Consider the following 25,747-nt stretch of genomic DNA (forward strand, 5'->3'; position numbering starts at 1 on the left):
TATACACAGCCGAGGAGGGGGGGGGGATAGCGGAATGAAGACTTCATTTGTATTCGCGTGGAGAGACGGATTCAATACGTTCGTCTTTTAAAATAGAATGAATGGAAGGGTGGGGGGGGGGGGGAAAGAAAAAAAGAACTCAAAGAAAGTGGCCCCGGGCTGGGGATTCATTAAGAAAAATCTTCTGACACAAAGACAGGAAGCGAGTGATTATCTAATAGAGCTAGTGATCGAGAGAGAGAGAGTAAAACGTCGTCGTCTGCACGACTGCCCCCCTCCCCCCCCCGCCACAAGTCCCCCCCCCCCCCTTCTATAGCTTGTTTGGAATTTTTAGATCGGAGATGGTAAGCCGTAGAATTCAAAACTCGGTGCAAACCGAGATGATAGTCCCAGAGTATTTATTTTCGCAAGCAGTAATTTTCGCGAAAATGAAAAAAATATCGGTGATTTTACGAGCTGAACATTTTACGAACCTGCAAATATCCCTACCAAAATAGATTCACGCACATTTAGCTTAGATAAAGCCAAATAAAAGATAGTTTTGGATGGCTTCAAAGCTGGTAAAAATATTTCAAGTGAATCAGCTACAAATTATTACTTTGTTGAATTAGTGTTTTATCGTCAAAAAATAGTTGCACACACAGTGGAATCACACTATAACGCTATTGAACTTACGCAAAATCGATACAACGCTTTATGTTAATAAATGAGTTAAAGCGAACTCCTAATGTAAATTGATATATATATATATATATATATATATATATATATATATATATATATATATATATATATATATATATATATATATATATATATATATATATATATATATATGTGTGTGTGTGTGTGTGTGTGTGTGTGTGTGTATAGCCAACATCAGTTTCACTTAATAGGCAATTATATTTCATGAAATTTTCTTATATTTAAAAACTTTACCTTCGATTTTTATTTTCCTTTAATTTTTTTTAAATCCATTGATTTTAATCAAGTTGATTTAAATCAGCGAACCCCATCAACTAATATTATTTCAGTACACTATCCTAAGCAAGAAGAATTAAGGGAAGGGGTATCCAGTCTTTCATTGAGGCGCGAATGTCAACGGCACAGATAATTTTGATGTCCAGTTTCCACCACACGCAGGCACCCGAGCTCTCTCCGATGCGCAACTGCACTAGGGATTTAACTTCTCAGAGGGCACCCAAAGCTTCAGATTAAATTAATATCATAAAAACAACAGGGATATAGCAGTACTTAGGACACACCACATAAATACTACCCGAATTCTCTGCGTAGTGTGTGGTACCCGCACGGCTTTGCCCGTAGTAGAACATTAAAAGGTCTTTTGGTTCGCCTGTACATTTACAAATAATGTATGGTGAATTTCTTGCCAATTGACTTGCCCATGTTACGGTTCCACGTTATGATAACTTGGTCATTTACTCGTCCATCTTATGATAATTTTGCTCGGGAAAATGTTCTTAAAATTGAAATCGAAAAAGAACAAAACCGAATTTTCGAAAAATCGCTTCGAGGTGCACACCCCCATGCTACGAACTAACTATGTGCCAAATTTCATGAAATTAGGCGCTATACGCGTCACAGAGATCCAGACATCCTGACAGAAGAGATCCAGACTTTCATTCTTTATCTTTATCTTCTTTATCTTTATCTTTACTAATAATAAAGCTGAAAGTCTCTCTGTCCGGAGGATGTCTGGATGTCTGTAGGATGTTTGGATGTCTGGATCTCTGTGACGCGCATAGCGCCTAGACCGTTCGGCTGATTTTCATGAAATTTGGCACAAAGTTAGTTTGAAGCATGGGGGTGTGCACCTCGAAGCGATGTTTCGAAAATTCGATGTGGTTCTTTTTCTATTCCAATTTTAAGAACAAAAATATCATAAGATGGACGAGTAAATTACGAAATTATTATAACGTGGAACCGTAACATGGGCACAAGCCAATGGGCGAGATACGAAATTGTCATAACGTGGAACCGTAACATGGGTACAAGCCAATGGGCGAGAAAAATTCACCATACATTATTTGTAATTATACAGGCGAACCAAAAGACCTTTTAATTTTTCTATTACGGGCAAAGCCGTGCGGGTACCACTAGTTATTAGTAAAGATAATGGATGATGAATTTCTGGCCAATATGCTATGTTAATTTGCTCGCCCATGTTATGTTAATTTAATCGCCCATGTTATGGTAATTTGCTCGTCCATGTTATGGCAATTTACTCGTCCATGTTATGGCAATTTACTCGCCCATGTTATGGCAATTTACTCGCCCATGTTATGGCAATTTACTCGCCCATGTTATGGCAATTTACTCGGCCATGTTATGGTGATTCGCTCGGTAAAATGGGCTTAAAATTGGAATAGAAAAAGAACAAAATCGAATTTTCCAAAAATCGCTTCGAGTTGCTCATTCCTATGCTAAGAACTAATTTTGTGCCAAATTTTGTGAGAAACAAACTTTTAGCTTTATTATTAGTAGCGATAATAATTATTTCAATTTTTGCAAACTATTAAAATAATATCAAAATAATATTTTTTTTTTAAATATTTTTTTCTTTTCAAAAGCCAGAGGGTCCAAGTACACCCCTTTGCCAAAATCACGTGACAAAAACATTGCTATTGCTCGCTCTCACGCTATTCGCTACTTTTGCAATGGCAACAGCGCGAGTTGCCTTTTAAGCGCTTGAGGCAATTAGGAAAATAATAATGTAATAAAAAAAAGGAAGAAGACAACGGATATGAAGAAGGAAGGATCGTTTTTCTGCAGTCAGGACATTCGGAAGGGGGCCACGTGCCTCCTTCCCCCCCTTCCTCCCCCCTCCTTTCCATTCCGTTATTGAATGCATTCGTCAGATAAAACGGGCCTCACAATGAAAGTTGCAGTTTTGAAATAACACATAGAAAGAGATTTTAGAGAAGAATCTCTTTTGGAGACGGGGGAAAAATACTTCTTGAGATGCTAAGATGTTAATAAACTTAATGTGAAAAAAAGAAGAAGGAGGGAGAGAGAGAGAGAGAGAAAAGAAGGAATTGAAGGGATTTTGGTCAACTTTAATTTAATGAAATGGGCAATTTACGGAAATTGCACACAAAAGATGTATTCTGTTTTTGATATAACTGCACTTAAAAAACGTAAACAGAGCCTATTTGATCCTTTTTACTTCCTTTTACAAAAAAGGAAGTATTGTATTCGCGAAAAAATTTTGACTCAAAAATCGGCCTTCATTTCATTTCGCTCACCCCCGATTGAATGTTGAGTTTTTTTCCTTCCAACCCGACCACATGTGATACATGCCTAGGAACGTACAGACACCCGAAATAGCCATTTTGACGATCCCCCGAGTTAATTACAACGAGTTTTCTCGTGACGTCCGTATGTACGTATGTGTGTATGTACGAATGTATTTCGCATAACTCGAAAACGGTATGTCCTAGAAAGTTGAAATTTGGTACGTAGACTCCTACTGGGGCCTAGTTGTGCACCTTCCCTTTTGGCTGCATCCGGATGCTCCAAAGGGGATCTTTTGCCCCTTTTTGGGGGGAAATCATTGTTAATTTCGATGTAAACTCAAGTGGTGTTATAATTTGCGGGACACTTGGCGATATATCGCCAGTCTTTTGGTCGCCAAATTTAGTCGCCAACTTGGCGACAAATGTGGCAATTTTTTTTTAAATTTTAAATTTGGTTTCAATTTGTCCACTGTTGGTGATATTTAGAGAGTAAACAATTGAATCGCATTAAAATTGCCAATAATGGGGGAAATGACATTAAATGGGAGTAAAAGGAAGTCATGTGATGCACACATCCGCTCGTTTAAATATATTTTTAAAAGGAAGTACAAATGCCGAAAATAGTTTTTAACTGAGCAGAAATTCAAACTAAAAAAGGCAAAATGTAAACTGCTGACAGGGCCGCAGAGGCGGGCTCTTTGTCAGTTATGTCGCTGCCCCTTCCCCCTCCCCCCCCCCCCAAAAAAAGAGGAAAAATAGAAAAAAGGGGGAAAAAGAAGAAAATAAATGTCAAAACTGCTTGCTAGAAAACGATTAACTCTATTTTCCGCAACAGTAAATACCAGAAAAGGGATTTTTACTTTATCAAAACGTTTTCGCTTATTCGGAGTCCCCACCTAATTTCTTTTTTTCGTCCTCTTTTTTTTGAGCAATCACGATTGCTTATTGTTCTCATTTGACCGTCCTTGGTGTTTGGTTCCTTTTTCAGCTTGGACCAAAGGCCTCTGCAGCACCATCGCCCACCGTTCTCTGGTCCTGAGCACTGTCCCCCGGAATCCGCTGCTCCTGGTCGGTGGTGTCTATGTCCTATAAACACACACACGCTCATGCACATGCACACTCTCACACATACAAACTCGCACACACGCCTACGTGCATACACACAGGTCTACGCACACACACAAGCACACACATGCACGCGCACACGCCTTCACACACCAATATACACACGTAACCGCCCAGGAGGAGGGGCAGGTTTGGGGGGACAGCAGCCGTTTCTAGAAACAATAACTCCAAGGTGTAGGGTCGTGTCGCAATTCGTGATTGCGAAAAACATAATTTGAATTCAAAACTTCCGAATTCAAATTAATATTTTTTCTTTCTTTCTTTTTTTGCGTCAGTGTCGCCAGGCCACCCTTCCAAATGTCGGGCCTGATTGCAGATGTCTTGCCTCTGTGCTCATGCAACGATCAAAGACATGTGATTGAGACTACCTTTGAATAAACTTTGGATCTATTTCAGCCTAGCGATTTCAGCAGCAAGCCCTATGAGCTGAGGGGTAACTACATGAACAACAGAAATTGAGAAAAAATTAAATTGGAGCTTTGAACTGGTTTCTATTTTTCTATTTCTATTCAAGAGTCACAACTGACTACAACTGTATTATGTCGAGGGATCTGCATACTAGTGCCTTGCCTCCATTATTTTATATACCGATAGATGGCAGCACCATCACCGGATCGGACAGTTAATGAGAATTTAGAACTAGTCCAAGAGCTAATAGCTACCTAGTACTAGCACCCCCAGAGGTATCGTTTCACTTGGAGGACATTGAGACCACGAGCATATTTAACGTCGCCCAGTCCCCTTTAATGACGACGGTGGATCTTCGACCAGCGGGGATCGAACCCGAGCCCCTCCGGCCCCGAGTCCAATGCCCTACCGATCAGGCTACCACGGCCCTTTGAACTGGTTAGGAAGGAGAGAGTCTACTGTGGCCATCTCTCTCGATTTTTGAAGTAGTGTCACGAATATTTCGGAGGATCTCATCGGAGGATATAAATAAAAGTCGACGATCGAGTAACGCGTGAATTTCAGCAATGAAACTCTAAACGGCTCTAACGCTAAGGTAAAATAAACAACTAAAAACTCTAAACGGCTTGATCATTTGATAATATAGTTTGGTAATGTTTAATATGAAAAGCGTTTTTGTGACAAGGCTGAACTCGATCCGGTCACTTCACTGTTTTGCTGGTAAGACTTCATTTCAGGGGAATGAAGAAACGAGGGAGACTGGAGTTTATGGTTCGTCCACTGGAGTTAGGGTAACAATATCAACTATCAAAATAACCAAACAGGCAATGGCTTCGTTCAAATGTAGAAACAATTTTCATCCGTCATCAAGGGCAACCATATAGGGGCGCAAGAGGGGGCTCAAGCCCCCCCCACCCCCCTTTGAAATTAGAACTTCCTTGCTTTTAGTACTTTTTTCTTTGCAAAAATGTAAAAACATTTCTTCTCCAGCCATTAATGAATAAGTCAATAAAAATGTCAAATTTTAATGACTCTAATCTGTACTGAAATTGGTTTCTAAAGGGAAAATATCCTTCTAAATCATGGGGAAAATATTTGAGCCACCACCTCCTTAAAATTTTGCATATGGGCGCCCTTGCCCGTCATACCTTGACGGGCGACTTTCTAGTTTCATTAATAACTAGTGGTACCCGCACGGCTTTGCCCGTAATAGAAAATTAAAAGGTCTTTTGGTTCGCCTGTATATTTACAAATAATGTATGGGGAATTTTCTCGCCAATTGGCTTGTACCCATGTTAGGGTTCCACGTTATGATAATTTCGTAATTTACTCGTCCATCTTATGATATTTTTGTTCTTAAAATTGGATTAGAAAAAGAACTACATCAAATTTTCGAAACATCGCTTCGAGGGGCACACCCCCATGCTACAAACTAACTTTGTCAAATGTCATGAAAATCGGCCGAACGGTCTAGGCGCTATGCGCGTCACAGACATCCTGACTGACAGAGATCCTGAGAGACAGAGGGACTTTCAGCTTTATTATTAGTAAAGATTACATTAAAATTTGATTTTAAAAAATGTCAGCTGCAGGGGGGGGGGGGCTACCACCTAACCCGGGGCACCACGATGGAACGTCACTGTGACCTTCTAAAAATTTCCTTTTTCGGCTCATTTTGTCTGACGATTCGGCAAAATTATCATCATTGGGCAAAACTCGGAGTTCTATTCGACAAATTGAGTTTCCTCCCTCAAAAAATTGAACTTTGGGAAGCTCCTGCACCTAACCTGTCCTCCCCCCCCCCCCGCAACTTCTTTGTCCCTTCCCCAACCACCTTTTTTGGTGCAGCACCAGCCGCACCAAAGACCGTATAAAATCACTTGTACACTAACCGCGTTTTCTCTTAACCGAAAACAGTTCTTGTGTTTTCTGCTGAAAAATTCTTAATTAGGCATTTCCTCTGCGCCAATGTATCATGGGCATAACAAGTCGAAGTGCGGTTCCCCATCATAATGTTGAGTGGAAGATATCGCCGGAAACGGTTAGTTGGAGAATTCGGCTAAAATAACGGACGGAACGAAAACATTTCACTCAATTTGTGGGTGAGCGTTACTTATTTCGTCTAGCGGCATAAAATATGCACATCTCTTTTGAACTGGGGCGTTGCTATGGGGTCATTTTTTTTTGTCTCATTTAGGTAAGATTTACAACACATTATATCGTCGCTAAAAAGACGAATGGGCGTATCTCAAAAAAAAAAAAAAAATAAATAAATAAATAAAAATAAAAATGAGTTATGACCACCACAGAAATATCCAAAATCGATTTTATAATATGATCAATGGGCGTATCTCTACAACAACCAACTAAAACTAGTATGTTGTGGCCATCACGAAACTTTCTTCTATATCTTTCTTATAATTCTGATCCCTCCCCACGCTTAACGAGGAAGCAATATTCCCAACAAAAACAAAATTACACGTGCCAAAACTTGACGACCATCCCAATTCCTGATTCATCTCCAAAGCAAAGAATGAAAATTGAAAATTATTTTAAAAGCCTTGCTTAAAATAATTACAAACATTTATTTGTTGACAATCACAAGATGGCAACATTGAAAATTTTAAATCATTGAGATAATATTTCGGATCATTTCCATGCAGTTAAAATCACGAGAAATACGCAGACGACAATCTATTACGATTTATCTTTCTTATTGTTGCAATTGTAAAGCTATTTTTATTCACATAAATAAAAAAAAATCAGCCCCCCATGGAGCGATTGGCGCCAAAATTGAACCAACCCCTGTTTACATATGAATTCACATTTATTCCAAATTTCATCCAGAACGTAGCATTACTTCTTGAGATATGGCACTCACAATGAAAAAAAGAACGTTTGATTGCGCCACCCCCTTTTCATTTGCTGACGCCAATATAGAATCATTTCTTATACCCTCTAAGGGCTACTTGTCAATAAATTTTTGTTTGATTACGTTCATTATTTCTTGAGATGTAGCAGTCACAATTGACGACAAAAAACGTTCTATAGCTCAACCCCCGTTTGAGCTATTGACAAAAAATTGAATCAGCACCTGTACTTGTTAAGGGTTTCAAACAAAATTTGGGTGGAATCAAACAAAATTTGGTATGGACCAAATTTTGTTTGATTCCACCAGTTACTTCTTGAGGAATAGCAGGCACTTATAACTCAAAAAACGTCCCATTGCTCCACCCCCCCCCCCTTAGAGGAATTAGCGCCAAAAACCAACGGGCACAATTTCACATAGGGGCACATGTGTGTACCAAATTTCGTTCGATTTCATGAGGTAGTTTTTGCTGTAGAGCTGCCACAAAAAACTGGTGTGACACACACACACACACACACACAGACAATTTGCACGAATACAATACTTTCTTCTATATATTGAATACAGAAGAAAGTAAAAAAGTTACAGTCCTTCACACTGGTGGCGTTTCTCAAGCGATGCAGTAAACTGGAAATCTTTAATTCTGCAAAATGCTTAAAAGTGAGATTCGTCTTTTTAGCGACGATATGATGTTGGTTGTTTCTAACGAGGGGCTAAGATCATGGCCCCCACATTCGATTACGGGCCTTTGCCCAAAGATTAGTGGCAGCCCCCGCACTTTTTTTTTGCAGTCACGTGTGAATGTATCATTACAAGAATATTTTTTCAATTAATAATGTACTTCAAGCAAGAAATTGCGGGTTTAAGTAAGATCATTTTATAAGTTTAGTTTACGTAATGTTTTACTTAAATTGATCTATTTTTATTTAACACTAGTAGTACCCGCACGGCTTTGCCTGTAGTAGAAAATTAAAAGGACATTTGGTTCGCCTATATATTTACAAGTAATTTATGATGAATTTCTCGCCAATTGGCTACATTCATTCGCTCTCCCATTCCACGTCATGATAATTTCGTAATTTACTCGTCCATCTTATGATAATTTTGCTCCGGAAAATGTTTTGAAATAGAAAAAGAACCACATCGAATTTTCGAAAAATCGCTTCGAGGTGCACACCTCCATGCTACAAACTAACTTTGTGCCAAATTTCATGAAAATCGGCCTAACGGTCTAGGCGCTACGCGCGTCACAGAGATCCAGACATCCAGACAGAGAGACTTTCAGCTTTATTATTAGTAAAAAAGATGCTGGTTTGAACCAAAAATCATGATCAATGACAATAGTTCATAACAGTCCTTCAGCCACATAAAAAATAAATAAATAAATAAATAAATAAAAAATACAATAACACTGCTGAATAATGTTTTACTTGCTTTCCTATAACACAAATGTAGGTGTTTCTGAAAACTGTATAAATTTCATGTTTTCATGTTTGCACGGAACATTGAAACCTTTTTTGTTTTTGCGTTTGGTAGGGGGGGGGGGGAGGACCCCTCAAGTTACCGCCCTGAATATCACCCACGCTAGGTACGCCACTGATAATCTATATGTATAAAAATGAATGTTTGTCTGTATGTCATCCATGAACTCAAAACCTACCCGGCAGATTTGGCCGAAACTTTCACCGTTTGTTATTTTTGGTACTGGGAATGTTTATAGACCAGTTCGAAAAAAATCCGATCTTTTTTATTCCAATTTAAGTCACAATCCATTGGATAAATACGAATAAAATGATCGGCTGCAGAAATGAATTCGATCTCATTGATAAGAAGTTAGCATTTTTCTTGAGTTTGAACAAATAAATTCTTTCTTTATTGTTTTATGGCTTTTCATGCAACGGGGGGATTTAAAACTTTTTCTATTTGATATTTTTAGCGATGGATTGATCTTGCAAACTGCGTGAGTACAAAATTTGAGTAGAGTCACTGGATACCTGGACCGATTATTATGAAAATTGCTATATATGTATGTATTTTTCCACGGAGAAGGTGCATAATAGGCTCATTGAAGCCACTCGCCACCAGGTGGCACTGCAGAGTAGCAACTTCTGCCCCGTTCAACCGATTGTCATGAAAATCAGTATAATGATGTATTTTTTTGTTGGCGTAGCAACGCGCGTCGGGTACAGCTAGTGATACATATATGTTACATCATGGTGAGTTTATCGTTCTATATCGAACTACGATTGCTAATCCATCGTTCATTCCAGAGCCACCCGAATGGATCCTCCTTCCCGAAGACACTGAAGTGGTGTCCGGGAGCGACCTCAGGATGGACTGTTTCGCGAAGGGAACGCCCGAGCCGGACATCGTCTGGAAGAAGAAGAAAGGTGAGATAACTCGTAAGAGCAGTGCGAGACGGTGCATTGTCACTTTGTCAATTAACTCTTTTTTGCACTTGGCATTGAAAGGGAACATAAGAGGTCTAACAGAAAAGTATTTGGCCGAAAGAAAAAAAAACTGGCAAACCTGGGGAGTAGGAAACTTAATATACCCATTAAAGTCAGGGTTGTCTTTCTGCCGGCAGAAACTAGTTTTTGCCGTGCCAGTGGCAGAAACTGGTTATAACCGGTAAAAACCGGCAGAAACTGGCAATAACTTAAAAGTGTTTTTAAGAACTTTAACTTAACTTTTAAAGTAATAACTGAATGATATTCATTTAAATAAACTGAAATATCAAACTTCAATTCATCATTGTAAAAAATAAAATCCTATGCTAATTCCCTTGATTTAGTTTAGAAAGGGAACTTTTCAACTGCAGATGCTTGTAATATTTGCATTAATCTAACAAAGGACAAAAATCATATGGGTTCTTAGGATAGAGGAGTGATATACAGAATTAAACAGGCATTACTGATAGTAATTTGCTCGCTTTATATGCTTCACCTAAATTGCTTGTGATTGAAATTATCATGTGCAAGAAGAAAGTATCATCATTCAAGTTGCATCAGTCAAGAAGAAAGTGTCAGAATTTTACTTGCCGATATTCACCTAGATTTTGTATGTACCTAATATCACAGCTTTGCAAAACAAATTGGCCCCATTTCTCGAAACTTATTTTTTCAGTCAAATTTTTACCAGTTTCCCAGTTACTAGATGGTGGATCAGTTTGAAAAAATATACAATAGATGAATGTTTCACGAACATTGTTTGTTCCTTGATGCATTGCCTGCTAGCTCTTCTGTTGCAAGAATATTCTTAAGTTTCTCATTGGTGCACATTAAACTGAGAAAACTGTTTGGCTTTTTGAAACCACCTTTTCTAAGAGGCAATTGCAGGGTCCGAACAATGTAACATTTGTTGCAATGTAACAATTGATTGTGCTTTAGTTAACAATTAATTATTTTTTCCATGTATTTTCTACTGTGTGTCAATAATTAATTTTTTGTCATTTTGTGAGTTTCTGCCACAAATGTGGCAGAAACTGGTTTATGCCATGCCGGTTTTAACCGGTTTCTACCAGTGGTTTTAACCACCTTGGCAGAAACTTGCAAACCCTGATTATAGTAGTCTCTTTGAGACTCAACAAACTTTTCCCAGCAGTGCTTCCAGTGTTGGAAGCATTCCAAGGAGGCATGTTTCGGAAATATCGTTTCTTTTAATCATTTCTTGAGTTTGCGGAACAGCTAAAAGTCCTGGGGGTCGATCAACCACAAAAGTTTACATTTTTACCAAAATGGTCTGAATCAACTGCTAGAAAATCCTCCTGGAAAGCCACTTGCATCTTCGGAATGTTTTCCACTAGGCTGTCCACCCAGTTTTTGGAAAAATTTGATGCATTAGCGTGGCTCCAGTCCTTCTATCATTTTCCGTGAAATTAAAAAGGACAAAAAAAAAAAAAAAAAAAAAAAAAAAAAAAAAAAAAAGAGAAAAAGCAAGAGCACTACTCACTAGTTCAGTCAAACGCTCTATTTTCCAATAACTGGTGCTGCGGACAGAAGGGGAAATTTTTGAGCATTCCCACAAAGATAAAAGGTTATGTGTTGCAAGAGCGCTTGATTCATATCTATCATTTAGTCACAAAAAAATATGGCCGAATACTTTTCTAACAGATCTCGTATGCAAAAGTCCCTCAGACGAAAAAGCAATTATCTGCAACTGACAATTAATTTAACCACCTTGCAGTTAATGACGAGATATCTCGTCCACTAAACATGTAATTCTGGGACTGGCTAACCGCAAGGGGGTTTTTGAACTCGACTTTAATCGACGCACTATTTATTCTTCTAACACTAAGGAGAGCAACACTGATTTTGCCTTTGTACTATTGAGAACTAGTCATCTGGGGATTAAAAATTAGCAAGAATGAACAGCAAACTAATTAGAAAGAAAAAAAAGGCGTTTGATTCTTAATTCTGTGCGGTCTGAATTAGACTTTCATCCGCGTATCAAACATCAGTTTTTGTAATTGAACCCTGCTATTAATTCCTTGACATGCCAATAAAATAACTTTTAACCTCTTAAAGTACAATTACGCCTAGAGCTATCGTTTATTTCATGTGCCATTACAGACTTTGGTCTCTCCGAGACGTAAGCGAACGTCCCCAAAACGTCACTCATTTCCAGCTTCATTGTAGACTGATATCTCCAACACCTCATTTACTTCCAGCTTCATTGTAGACTGATGTCTCCAACACCTCATTGTCATTGTAGACATATGTCTCCAACACCTCATTTACTTCCAGCTTCATTGTAGACTGATGTCTCCAACACCTCATTTACTTCCAGCTTCATTGTAGACTGACGTCTCCAACACCTCATTTTCATTGTAGACATATGTCTCCAACACCTCATTTACTTCCAGCTTCATTGTAGACTGATGTCACCAACACCTCATTGTCATTGTAGACATATGTCTCCAACTCCTCATTTACTTCCAGCTTCATTTTAGACTGACGTCTCCAACACCTCATTTACTTCCAGCTTCATTGTAGACATATTTCTCCAACTCCTCATTTACTTCCAGCTTCATTGTAGACTGATGTCTCCAACACCTCATTTTCATTGTAGACATATGTCTCCAACTCCTCATTTACTTCCAGCTTCATTGTAGACTGACGTCTCCAACACCTCATTTACTTCCAGCTTCATTGTAGACATATTTCTCCAACTCCTCATTTACTTCCAGCTTCATTGTAGACTGACGTCTCCAACACCTCATTTACTTCCAGCTTCATTGTAGACTGATGTCACCAACACCTCATTGTCATTGTAGACATATGTCTCCAACTCCTCATTTACTTCCAGCTTCATTGCAGACTGATGTCTCCAACACCTCATTTACTTCCAGCTTCATTGTAGACTGATGTCTCCAACACCTCATTTACTTCCAGTTTCATTGCAGACTGACGTTTCAAACGTAGAAGACTGACGGATAACAACTAGTAGGTTGACGCCTCCAAAGCGTCATTTATTTCCAGTTTCATTGTAGATTGACGTCTCCAAATCCAAAGCGTCATTGAAAGTTTCATTGCTGACTGACGTCTCCAATATAGGAGACTGACTATAGCTAGAGAAATTTAGGCGTATACTTCACTTATTTCTATTTTTATTCTAGACCGATATCTTCGAGATTTCTTTCCGTTCGGGTGCCGTTGCAAACGGAAATCACCAAGTTGTCATCCATATGCCATTGCGGATTCTTCGACGCCTGAGAAGCATAATATAATTTCAAGTGTCTCCAAACCGTCATTTATTTTAAGTTGCATTATAGATTGCCGTCTCCGAGATGTCCTTCATTTTATGTGCCATTCGACTCTGACGTCTCCGAGACGTCATCAGTTTCAAGTGCCATCGTACGTTGACTAACATCTCCAAGAGGTCATTTTTTTCCAGTTTCCATTGTGAGCTTATGTCTCTAAGACGTCATTTATTTCGAGTTTCATTGCAGATGGACATCTTCGAGATGTGTCTTTAATATGCCTTAGTGAAAGGAAATAACCGAGATGTCATTTATTTGGTATATTACGGATTCTTCGAAGTCTCTAGTGTGTATAATCTGTTTCACGTGCTATAGAAGATGGACGGCTATAAAACGTTATTTATTTCCAGTTTCATTGCAATCTGTCGTCTCCGAGATGTCCTTCACTTTATGTGTCATTAGATTCTTTGGCGTCTCCGAGTCTAAGACATAATCTCAGGGGTGCCCACCATGGCGCAGACTGCGCCATTGAAATTTTTAAGGTGGTTGTTTTGAAGGGTAATTTTTTCCTTTTTTTGGGAGGGGTCTTGCTTTTCTTTTGAGGCGGGAGGCTTTGTGATATTTAGGGGGTGCGCCCTTGCTTTTAGGGGAGGGACATCCCTGATTATCTATTTCAAGTGCCATCGCATACTACTGACTCACATCTCCCAAGAAGTGTTTTACTTCCAGTTTCATTGCAAACTGACGTCTCCAAGATGTGCTTCACTTAGTGTACCATTGTAGACGAAAGTCACCGAGACGTATCAGTACGGATTGTTTGACGTCTTAGAGACATCAATGTAGGTCACGAGCAGGGGCGGATCTAGAGTTGGGGCCATGGCCCCTCCCAAAGCCTTTTGATTGTAGGATTTTTTTAAAAAGAAAAAAAAAATCGAAAATATTATGAGAAAATAAGAAAATTTAACACATGTTTTTTACATTAAAGGAAATTTAGGCCTTAATTGGGAGAGAAATTATATCTCTCTCCTCGAAAAAGAACTATTATTTCCAAAATTTTACTTCTTCGTTTACATCATATCTAGATTCCAACTTTAGACACTTGGACGTTCTCTAAATGCTGTTGTCCTCAGAGTCACCTATTGCTCACGAGACCAAAGAGAGCCTAAATTTGCGCATTTATGGCTTCAATTTCGAAATTTTTCGGAGAGAGAGCTCACAAATCCTCCATCGCTTTCTCTTATACGTGCAAAAATAGCTGAAAATTAGATTTTTAGAGCGTCTAAGGTAAAATATTAAGGAAGTGGGGGATTCCAAACACCCTCACTCTCCCTTTAGAATCATTCATTTTAATAATGTTTCTAGAGAGTTTGTTCAAAAATTTTGGATGGCCCCTCCCAAAATGATCGGCTAGATCCGCCACTGGTCACGAGGTTCAATTCTAAACTTTGACCCAGTCCATTTCACCATAAACCTAAGGCGTAACGCTAAGAGGTGCGGTGATGCGGAGAAAAGTCCATTTGACCTGCTACAAATTACTGTTTCTCACGTATTTGTGATAGTGGTGAACAGGGCCCGACTAACTCAAAGTTAGGCCCAAGGCCTACAATGCTTTGTAGGCCCTCTCTGCGTTCTATAATTAAAAGTCAACGCAAAATAATGTTAAAATAATGTTTAGAAATATTTAAAATTGTATGTCTTCAATTAATAAATCAATAATTTTTATTAATTTCAAAAATATACAGGATTTTTAATGCTATGCATAAGTTTTTAAAAAATTTGGAACCCCTTAGAAAGATGGGCCCTAGGCCTTGCTGGCCTATGCGGTAATCAGGCCCTGGTGCTGAAATCTATGGCACAAACTTTCTACTTTAGTTTACCTCTTTACCATCCAGTAGTACTTTTTGTTGATGATGTCGCTCGAAATTTAATCGCGAACAAGTTGGAAGTTCTATAAATCGCCAAACATCCAAAAGTCGCCAAGGATCAGTTCGTTGTTGAGCTTCGGATCTAATCCCTTTTTCTGACATGGTGAGTCACAACTTTAGTATTTGAAACATTTTTATTTCTCTCCCCATCCCAGCTCCCGCTTCTTTGCCCCTGAACACTGGAGGCAGACGACACGTGATGTCCAACGGCACGATGCTCGTGCAGGGCGCACGCGCAGAAGACGGCGGCCTGTACGAATGCAGCGCCGCCAACGGCGTAGGCGAAGAACTGCGGAAAACAGTCAAAGTGACGGTGCACGGTAAGATTCACAGGCAACTTTGAAACGAGTTGCGTCCTTTTCTAACACAAAACTATTTCTGAATACCTTGATTGTTTCCTGAATGTAACAATACATGTTTCGCACTTGAAAGTATAAAGTGAAATAAACATATGATTTTATGATTTCTTCATTAGTCATTACATCACTCAAACATTACAGTTGACTTCAATATCTTTTTTTTGAGCAATCACGATTGCTTATTGCTTTCATTTGACTGTTTTGATGTGCTATCACTTTATTTTCCCGTCAGCACCCTCTGCCAGCACCACCGTCGCGTCGACCGGCCTCACGATGCTGCTCCTCTTGCGAAAACCGTCTCCAGGTTGCGTCAATATCCTACACTTACACGCATACATACACGCACGTACACACACATACACACACTCATGCCTGCGTACAGACACAAACACACACCCTATACGCACACATACAACCACACACATACATCTACACACAGACATACATCTACACACAGACATACACCTACACACATAAAGACATACACACATACACCTACACACACATCTACACACGCATACATCTACACACACACATACAGCTACACACACAAAGACATACACACACTCATGCATACAGACACACAAACACATACACACAACTACCCACACATACACATACCCCTACACAAACACACATACACACAACTACCCACACACACATGCCTACACACAAACACACACGTCTATATACACACACTCGTGATTGCGAAAAACATAATTTGAATTCAAGATGTCAAAGTTCAAATTAATTCTTTTTGAGCAATCACGAATGCTTATTATTCTCATTTGACTGTTTTGAATTCCTATAATTTTATTTTTTCTTTCTTTTTTTTTTTTTTTTAAAGATTAATTATAAAGCAGCCAATAAAATTTAAATGAAAAAATCGGAGAAGAAATATAGGCGGTACAGTTTGTATACTGAATACCTCATGTCATAATTTTGCCCTAGAGTGGCAACAAAAATCTGGTCGCGCACACACAGACACACGAACAGAGAAAATTAAAAAAAACTAGTATGTTGTGGCCATCACGAAACTTTCTTCTATATTTTTCTTTTTTTCTGATCCCTCCCCATGCTTGACGAGGAAGCAATGTTCCCAACAAAAACAAAATGATACATGCAAAAACTTGACGACTATCCCAATGTCTGAATTATTGCAAAAGCAAAGCAAAGAGCGAAAATTGAAAGTTATTTTAAAAGCCTTGCTTGAATGAATTACAAATATTTTATTTGTTAACAAACATAAGATGGCGACAGTTAAAAATTTTAAATCATTGAGATAATATTTCCGATCATTTCCATACAATTAAAATCACGAGAAATACGCAGACGACAATCTATTACGATTTATCTTTCTTGTTGTTGCATTAATAAAGCTATTTTTATTCGCAAAAAAAAAAAAAATAAATAAATAAATAAAATCAACACCTCTTGGAGCGATTGGCGTCAAAATTGAACCAAAGCCTGTTTACGTATGGATTCACATATATTCCAAATTTCAACCAGAACGTAGCATTACTTCTTGAGATAGGGCACTCAAAATGGAAAAAAAGAACGGGTGATTGCGCTACCCCCCTTTTAGCTGCTGACACAAAAATAAAATCAGTTCTTATACCCACTAAGGGCTACTTGCCGATAAATTTTTCTTTCATTCCGTTCATTATTTCTTGAGATACAGCAGTCACAATTGACGACAAAAAACATTCTACAGCTCAACCCCCGTTTGAGTTATTGACACCAAAATTGAATCAGCACCTGTTCCTGTTAATGGCAACATATGGACCAAATTTTGTCTGATTCCGCCAGTTACTTCCTGAGTAATAGCAAGCACGCGTAACTCGAAAAACGTCCCATTGCTCCACCCCCCTTGGAGGAATTCGCGCCAAAAACCAATGGGCACAAGATCACATAGGGGCACATATGTGTACTAAATTTCGTTCGATTTCATGCGGTAGTTTTTGTTGTAGAGCGGCCACAAAAAACTGGTCACACACAGACGTGACACACATACATACACACACACACACACACACACACACACACAGACAGACAGACATTTTCCAAAAATAGTCGAAATGAACTCAGCACACCTCAAAACGTTCGAATCCGTCAAAATTCGAAATTCGAAAATTTGCACGAATCCAATACTTTCTTCTATATATTAGATATAGAAGAAAGTAAAAAAGGTCGAAGTTGATTCAAAAACCTGAAAACGTGTAAATTCTAAATTTTCACTTATCTAATACAGTAAAACCTGTAAAGTTGACCACCCTTGTAAGTTGACCACCTGACTAAGTTGACTGCTATTCTCAGGCAAAGAAATATATCAACCTCTATAAGTTGACCACCTGTTTAAGTTGACCACTAAATTAGTGCACCGCAAGTGGTCAACTTACAAGTTTCACTGTACTGTAAAAGAGTGGAGCAATGCTGCTTTGTGTTTTTGTGTTTCAGGAAATGAACATTGATTTATTATTATTTTTGATTTAAAATATATATATATATATATATATATATATATATATATATATTAATTTGAATTTTTGGCATCTTGAATTGAAATTATGTTTTTCGCAATCACGAGCGTGTGTCTGTATGAATGCGCGTGTGTGTTTATGTAGCGCATGTGTGTGTGTTTGTGTAGGCGCATGTGTGTGGGTGCGCGTGTGTGTATGTATGCATGTGTGTGTGTGTGTGTTTGTGTAGGCGCATGTGTGTGGGTGCGGGTGGGTGTGTATGTATGCATGTGTGTGAGTGTTGTGTATGCAGTGCTGTGCGTGTAGGCGTTCGCGTGTGTGTGTGTGTGTATGTAGGCATATGTGTTTGTGTCTGTGTGCAGTCATGTGTGTGTGTATGCGTGTGTGTGTAGGATATGGACGCAACCTGGAGACGGTTTTCGCAAGAGGAGCAGCATCGGGAGGCCGTTCGACGCGACGGTGGAACTGGCAGAGGGTGCTGGTGGGAAAATAAAATCAGCGTAACGCCAAAAACAGTCAAATGAGAACAATAAGCAATCGTGATTGCTCAAATATATATATATTGAAATTCTCAAGAGTCTAACTTTCTAAAGAAGCACGATATTTTCAAAAAATTTCAGACAAGGGACTGAAAGGTGCCTTGCTGCCTCGAAACACGTGTCTGAAATTCTTCGGAAAAGTGTGCTTCTCTTGACACAGTTGTGTATATTTTAACGTAATAATATGTTAAACTTTGAACGCATTTTGACTGCATCATTACAAATGTCTTTCATTTTCCTCAGAACCTCCACACTTCCAGGAAACACTAGGCGTCGAACGTGCGCGGAGCGGGAATTCCGTCGTTTTGCGCTGTGACGCCACTGGAGACACGCCCCTCCGAGTCACGTGGACCAGGGACTACATGGACGTCTGGAACGACAGGTACGGCTCGTACTGAAACACTTTTTTTTAATGAAATCAGTACTCCTGAAGTGCGTTGGTGTTTCGCTTAATGACATATACTTGAAGCATTATTGTGAACCGCGGCACACTAGTGTGCCGCAAAACCACGTTAAGCCTCAAATGCATCGTGTTGCCATTTGTCAAATGCCCAACTTTGTCTTTTAAAATACTATAAGAGCCAATTCAAACACTAAAGCAGTGCTCCTCAACCTTTTTACTTCCTTTTACAAAAAAAGGAAGTATTGTATTCGCGAAAAAAATTTCACTCAAAAATTGACCTTAATTTCCATTTTACTCACCCCCGAATGAATATTGACTTTTTTTTCGACTCGATCACACGTGGATAAGGGCCTAAGAACGTATAGACATGCGAAATATCCATAATGATGATTTCCGAGTTAATTACAACGAATTTTCTCGTGACGTCTGTATGTACGCATGTATGTGTGTATGTATGTGCGGATGTATAACTCAAAAACAATAAGTCCTAGGAAGTTGAAATTTGGTACGTAGACTACTAGAGAGGTCTAGTTGTGCGACTCCCCTTTTGGTTGCATTCGAGTGTTTCTAAAGGGGTCTTTTGCCCCTTTTTGGGGGGAAATCATTGTTAATTTCGAGGTAAACTCATGTGGTGTTATAGTTTGGCGAACACTTGGCGATATATCGCCAGTCTTTTGGGCGCCATGTTTTGTCGCCAACTTGGCGTCAAATTTGGCGATTTATTTTGTTTTTTTTTTTTTAAATCTGGTTTCAATTTGGCGACTGTTGGTGATATTTAGAGAGTAAACTATTGAAAGTGTATTGAGAGTAAACTTTTTTGGTTGCATTCGGATGATCCAAAGGGGGTCTTTTGCCCCTTTTTAGGGGGGGGGGAATCATTGTTCATTTTGATGTAAACTCCAGTGTTATTATAATTTGGCGGACACTTGGCGATATAGCGCTAGTCTTTTGGTCACCAACTTGGCGACAAATTTGGCGTTTTTTTAAAATCTGCTTCAATTTGTCCACTGTTGGTGATATTTCGAGAGTAAACAATTGAATCACATTAAAATTGCCAGTAATGGGGAAATGACATTAAATTGGAGTAAAAGGAAGTCATGTGATGCACACATCAGCTCGTTTGTAAAAGGAAATGATACTGCGGTATTGAAAACGCCGTGCTGGGGGGGCTGCTCCACTGCCGTTGGTTTTACAGAGATTAGAGATTAAATAATTGTGGACATTCAGCAAAAGATCCCCATAAACTTCAGCACTTTCTTAAATATATTTTTCTTTTTTTTTTTAAATAAATTTATGGGGAATCATGTTTAGTTTTTTCTCTTTGCTCAAGAACTGCAAAATTGAGACAAAAACGATGCCTGACTGATTTGTGTATCGCTGTATCCAATTTAACTTGCACTGAAAATACTCTGATGGTTGCTTCAATGGTTGTCATTGTATCAGTGCATTTGATTCATTACGGAAGAGGGAGAACGTTAATTGTTTTCACCAAGTCGCAGTGTCAGTATAAGTTTTTACTTCCTTCTACAAAAAAGGAAGTATATTGTATTCTCGAAACAAATTTCACTCAAAAATCGACCTTAATTTCCAATTTGCTCACCCCCGAATGAATGTTGAGTTTTTTTTTCGACCCGACCACACGTGCATATATACCTAAGAACGTATAGACGCCCGAAATATCCATTTTGATGCTTCCCGAGTTAATTACAACGAGCTTTCTCGTGACGTCTGTATGTACGTATTTATGAGCTTATGTACGTATGTGCGTATGTATGTTGCATAACTCAAGAACGGTATCTCCTAGAAAGTTGAAATTTGGTACGTAGACTCCTAGACTACTTTTGGTCACCAACTTGGCGACAAATTTCGCTTTTCTTTTAAAATCTGGTTTCAATTTGGCCACTGTTGGTGATATATTTATAGTTAACTATTGAATTACATTAAAATTGCAATAACGGGGAAATAACATTAAATTGGTGTAAAAGGAAGTCATGTGATGCATAACATCAGCTCGTTTGGATAACTTCACTAATTTTACTACTGACTTAAAAGAGACATTCAAAAACTTGAGCAGCATCTTCACTGTCATACGAGTCCGCCTGTGTTTTATTCAAGTTTCTGTCACCTATTTTTGGCTCTGGCAGATCATTTCAGATTGCTCTCAGCTAATTCACTCATCATAATTTTCAAAATACGACCCACATTTATAAACCACATTTATACAAATACGAAAGTGACGACCAGCAACAGGCTCTGGGCCCAGCTAGACTGGTCCTAGTCCATTTACAATCCCCAGTGAAGATCAATGGCCCTCTTAAAACTGTCTACTCCCTCGCTCATTACCACCTCTTCCGGTAAGCTGTTCCGAGGTTCCACTACCCTGCTGAAATAATCATTTTTCCTAACATCCATGTTCGCCTGGAATTTAAATAGCTTAAAACAATGACCCCTCGTCCTGTTTTCAGTGCTTAACTTCAGCCCCGTAACATCTTTCGTTTTAATAAATTTAAACAACTGAATCATGTCCCCTCGGTCTCTTCTTTGCTCGAGACTGTACATTTTTAGCCTTCTAAGCCTGGAATCGTAGTCTAAGTGAGAAAGTCCATTTATTAGCCTTGTAGCCCGCCTTTAAACCCTTTCTAATACATTAAGATCTTTAATTCAAACTCCAGATACTGCTTCTGAAAATATATCTTTCGTATATTTATTTATAATAATTCGTTCTATAAGCAACAGAAGTTCGAAAACGTTTTCGTGGAAAACATTTTGCGTGATTGGAAATATTGCGGGATTTTATTCTCAATCCCGCTGAAAATCATGTGGAATCTCGCGGGATTCGGGATCGGGATATGAAACCCTATTTCCATCACAAGTATCATGTTTTAAACAAAGACAAACTTCCAAAATGCAACTTTGAAGAAAATTTACTTCAGTTTTGTTAAGAGAAATACTTGACGGAAAACATAAACTTTTACTTCAGTATTCAATCACAGAATAATTTCACAAGTACAAAATTAAAAAAAAATAAATAAATAAATAAAAAAATCATTATAAATATCAATGCAATATTTAACCAGCGAAAATATTAGTTATAGAATCATAAGTCGTCGAAATATAACTGTACTATTCTGTAAATTACCGCCCAATAGCCAGGGCTAAAGCAGCTGTTTGTTATGCTAAACTTAATAATAAAAAATACGCATGTTAATCTACAAAATCAAACAAATAAAACAAGTTTGTACTGATTTATTTTCAAAACAATGATATAAAGTGAAAATTATTAAATATTAAGTACTTACTACGATTGGCAGAAGAAAAAAAAGCCTACGTTGAATGTATTTGAATCAGTAAGACAAAAATCCAGAACTTCATTGAAACCCAACTGAATGAAAAACTTAATCGACCGAATGCACGTTTGAATTTTTGTCATTTGTTCGTTTCTTATTTTAGAGCGCAGATTGCATCATCGGGATCGATCCAAGATCCTTTATATTTATTGCACTTCTTTCCCCCTCCCCATAGCCGTAAATTACGTTAAACCAACAGAAGAATCTGTTTAATTGAACTGCGGAAGAAAAAGTTTTTAAAAAAGAACTGAATCATTTTTTATTCTTTGAAGGTTTGGAAGGATACCTTGACGTTCTATCTCGCTAAAAAAGATCTTGATTGCGAAAGAGCACTGAATGACACCTGTCAAATAAGTCTTAAACTCACTCGCGAAGAAGTAATGTGGTGTTTGAGAATTAACATTTTTTGGGCAATCTAGGATTGTTTTCTATATTATCGGTGTTTGAAATGAATATTAAATGAAGTGACCTTCGAGCGTTTTTGCATGTGCAGGAAAAAATAAATAGGATACAAACGTATTAATAAGAAAAAAAAAATAATAGTTTAAAAAACTAAAAAAACACGCTTTAGTAGCAAAATGAACTAAAAAGTTAAAAATAATCTTTGGATGTCAAATATATAAAGGACTTGACCAAACACTTAATTTTATTGTAATAGAAAAAAAAGCGTAAGGGGCTGCCTATTTACATTTTTGCACGGATAACAAGTGGAAGAAATTTAAGACAACTGATAAGAAGCCCCCACGCTTTTTTTCTATTACAGTAAAATTAAGTGTTTGGTCAATTACTTTATATACTTGTCATCCAAAGGCTATTTTAACTTTTTAGTTCATTTTGCTACTAAAGCGTGTTTTTTTAGCTTTTTAAACTATGATGATTTTATTTTTTACTTTTTAGTTCATTTTGCTACTAAAGCGTGTTTTTTAAGTTTTTTAAACTATTGTGTTTTACTTTCAAATAAGATTTAGATACTAAATATTGCTAACACTTGTAACTCTTAAATGAAATCTTTGTGCGTGTGTTCGATTTTTATAATGGACTATATCTTAGTATTCTATTGCATTATTTGCATTAGACATTTTGAATGCTTTCTGGTAAATTCATGTGCAAACATTGTTACCCTCCGCAGCTCTGATTTGTACGTTGTAAGTAGTTCTAATAAGCCACTGGCTATTTGTCCAAAGAAAAGTTGGACCCACAAACGTACAAGTGAAGCTAATAAAAGAGTGTTAATTAGAATAACTTATTGTTAATAAATTAATTTGATTATAGAATATTGCGTCATCGGGTCTGAGGTTGCATTCCAAATTTTAAAAGAATCCAAACACAAAAAGTGGGCGAAAATGGAGTTGCAAGATTATAAATTTAATTTCGGTGTAGATGGGATTAGAACGCACGCCCAACGATTCCCGGAGGTAGACGTCAGCGAAGACCCGCGCCTTAGACCGCTCATAAAGTGGTGGAATGTACTAACAGTAATAAGCCACTAGCTCTTAGTCCAAAGGAGAGTTATTCACAAACATACAAGTGAAGCTAATAAAACGTGTTAAAAAATGCCCTTCAATTGCAGATACAAGGTCCAGGAGACGCCCCTGCCCAACGGCCTGATGTCCGAGCTGTCGATTTTCCGGGCGGTCAGGCAGGATGCCGGACTCTACACCTGCTCCGCGACCAACTCCTACGGACAGCAACAGAGAAAGGTCAAGTTGATCATCCTCGGTGAGAAGAACTTACTCAAATTCCCTGTGCTCATCATGCTGATGCTAATTGTCCCCTAAAACTAACAAAAGTCCCTTTGCTAATATGCCGGTGCCCATTTTCCCCCTAAAACTTTCAAAACTCACCTTTTGCTGATCATTCTGGGGCACATTTTCACACGAAAAGTGACAAAATTCGTTTTGCTGATCATGATGATGAAAATCCCGCCCCCCCCCCTCATCCAGTAAAACTGATAAAATCACCCTTTGCTGATCATTCTGATGCACATTTCCCCACTAAAAGTGGCAAATTTCCCTCTGCTGATCATGCCAGTTCACATCCCCCCCCCCCCATAAAGCTCACAGAATTCCCTTTGCTGGTCATGCCGATGCCCATTTCCCGCCTAAAATTTACTGTTCCCTTTGCTGATCATGCCGATGATCACCCCCCCCCCCCTCCAATCCAGTAAGACTGATAAAATCATCCTTTGCTGATCATTCTGCTGCACACTTCCTCCCTAAAACTTACAAAGTTCCCTTTTGCTGATCATTCTGTTGCACATTTTCAACCGAAAACTGACAAAATTCCCTTTGTTGATCATGGCACTGCACCCCCCCCCCCTGAAGCTCACAGAATTCCATCTGCTGCTGATCATTCTGATGCACATTCCCCCCTAAAACTGACAAGTTTAGGCTCTCTTTGCTGATCATGCTGATGCACATTTCCCAACCTAAAACTAAAGAAATTCTCAATTTTACTTGCGTTATCGGCTTTCTCTGAACTGTATAACCCTGAAAAAATAATTAAAATTAAAAAAATAAATTCGTATGTGGAGAGGGGGGGGGGGCGCACTTCTAAACCTTGCGAGACCATTGAAGACTATATACGCTACTGCCGGCTAATGTCAACATTTACCAGATTTCGCACTTTTACAATTCTACACTAATACATTTCCTAGTACGCCTATCAAATGTTATTCCCTCCATAATTATACTCGCTACATTTAAGTCGCAAGTTTAGTTCCAAACTATTTTCTACATTTAAATGTTTTCGGAGTAAAATTGAAACTGAGAATAATAATTTTTCAGAAATCTTAAAATTATTATTATTATTATTATTTTTTTTTTATCATTATCATTATTATGATTATCATCCTCATAGTCATCATCAGTGTTTTTATTTTTACGCAGTTACCGTTGCAACGAAACTTCCGGTTCCGTTAAAAAGGGTGGGACAACATATGGTAAATACATAGCAATATAGCAAACAGTTTGCTAGCTGACAAATTACAACGACATTCTTCTTTTGTTTCCCCGCAGAGCCTCCGTCAAGTCCCTCCGAGGTCCAGGTGCGGGACGTGAAGCGGACCGAAGTCACCGTGCAATGGGTGGCGCCTCACAGCGGGAACAGCCCCATCCTCCGCTACCTGTTGCAGTACTGGAGAGACACAGGTAAAAAAAATTATATTAATTTGAATTTTTGGCATCTTGAATTCAAATTACGTTTTTCGCAATCACGAGTGTGTGTATGTAGGCGTGTGTGTTTGTGTGTTTGGGGTATGTGTGTTTGTGTGTAGGGGGTATGTATATGTGTGTGTAGGCATGTGTGTTTGTGTCTGTGTGCAGGCATGAGTGTT

The 25,747-nt window shown here is 38.5% G+C and overlaps 1 protein-coding gene across 1 annotated transcript in view; it reads left to right on the forward strand.

Annotated features, from left to right (window-relative positions):
• The window catches only part of LOC129226171 (cell adhesion molecule DSCAM-like), a 134,745-nt gene that overhangs the window by 63,510 nt on the left and 45,488 nt on the right, over positions 1-25,747 (forward strand). The window lies entirely within an intron of this gene.

This window comes from Uloborus diversus, chromosome 7, assembly GCF_026930045.1.
Source record: "Uloborus diversus isolate 005 chromosome 7, Udiv.v.3.1, whole genome shotgun sequence".
NCBI classification, from domain to species: Eukaryota; Metazoa; Arthropoda; class Arachnida; order Araneae; family Uloboridae; genus Uloborus; species Uloborus diversus.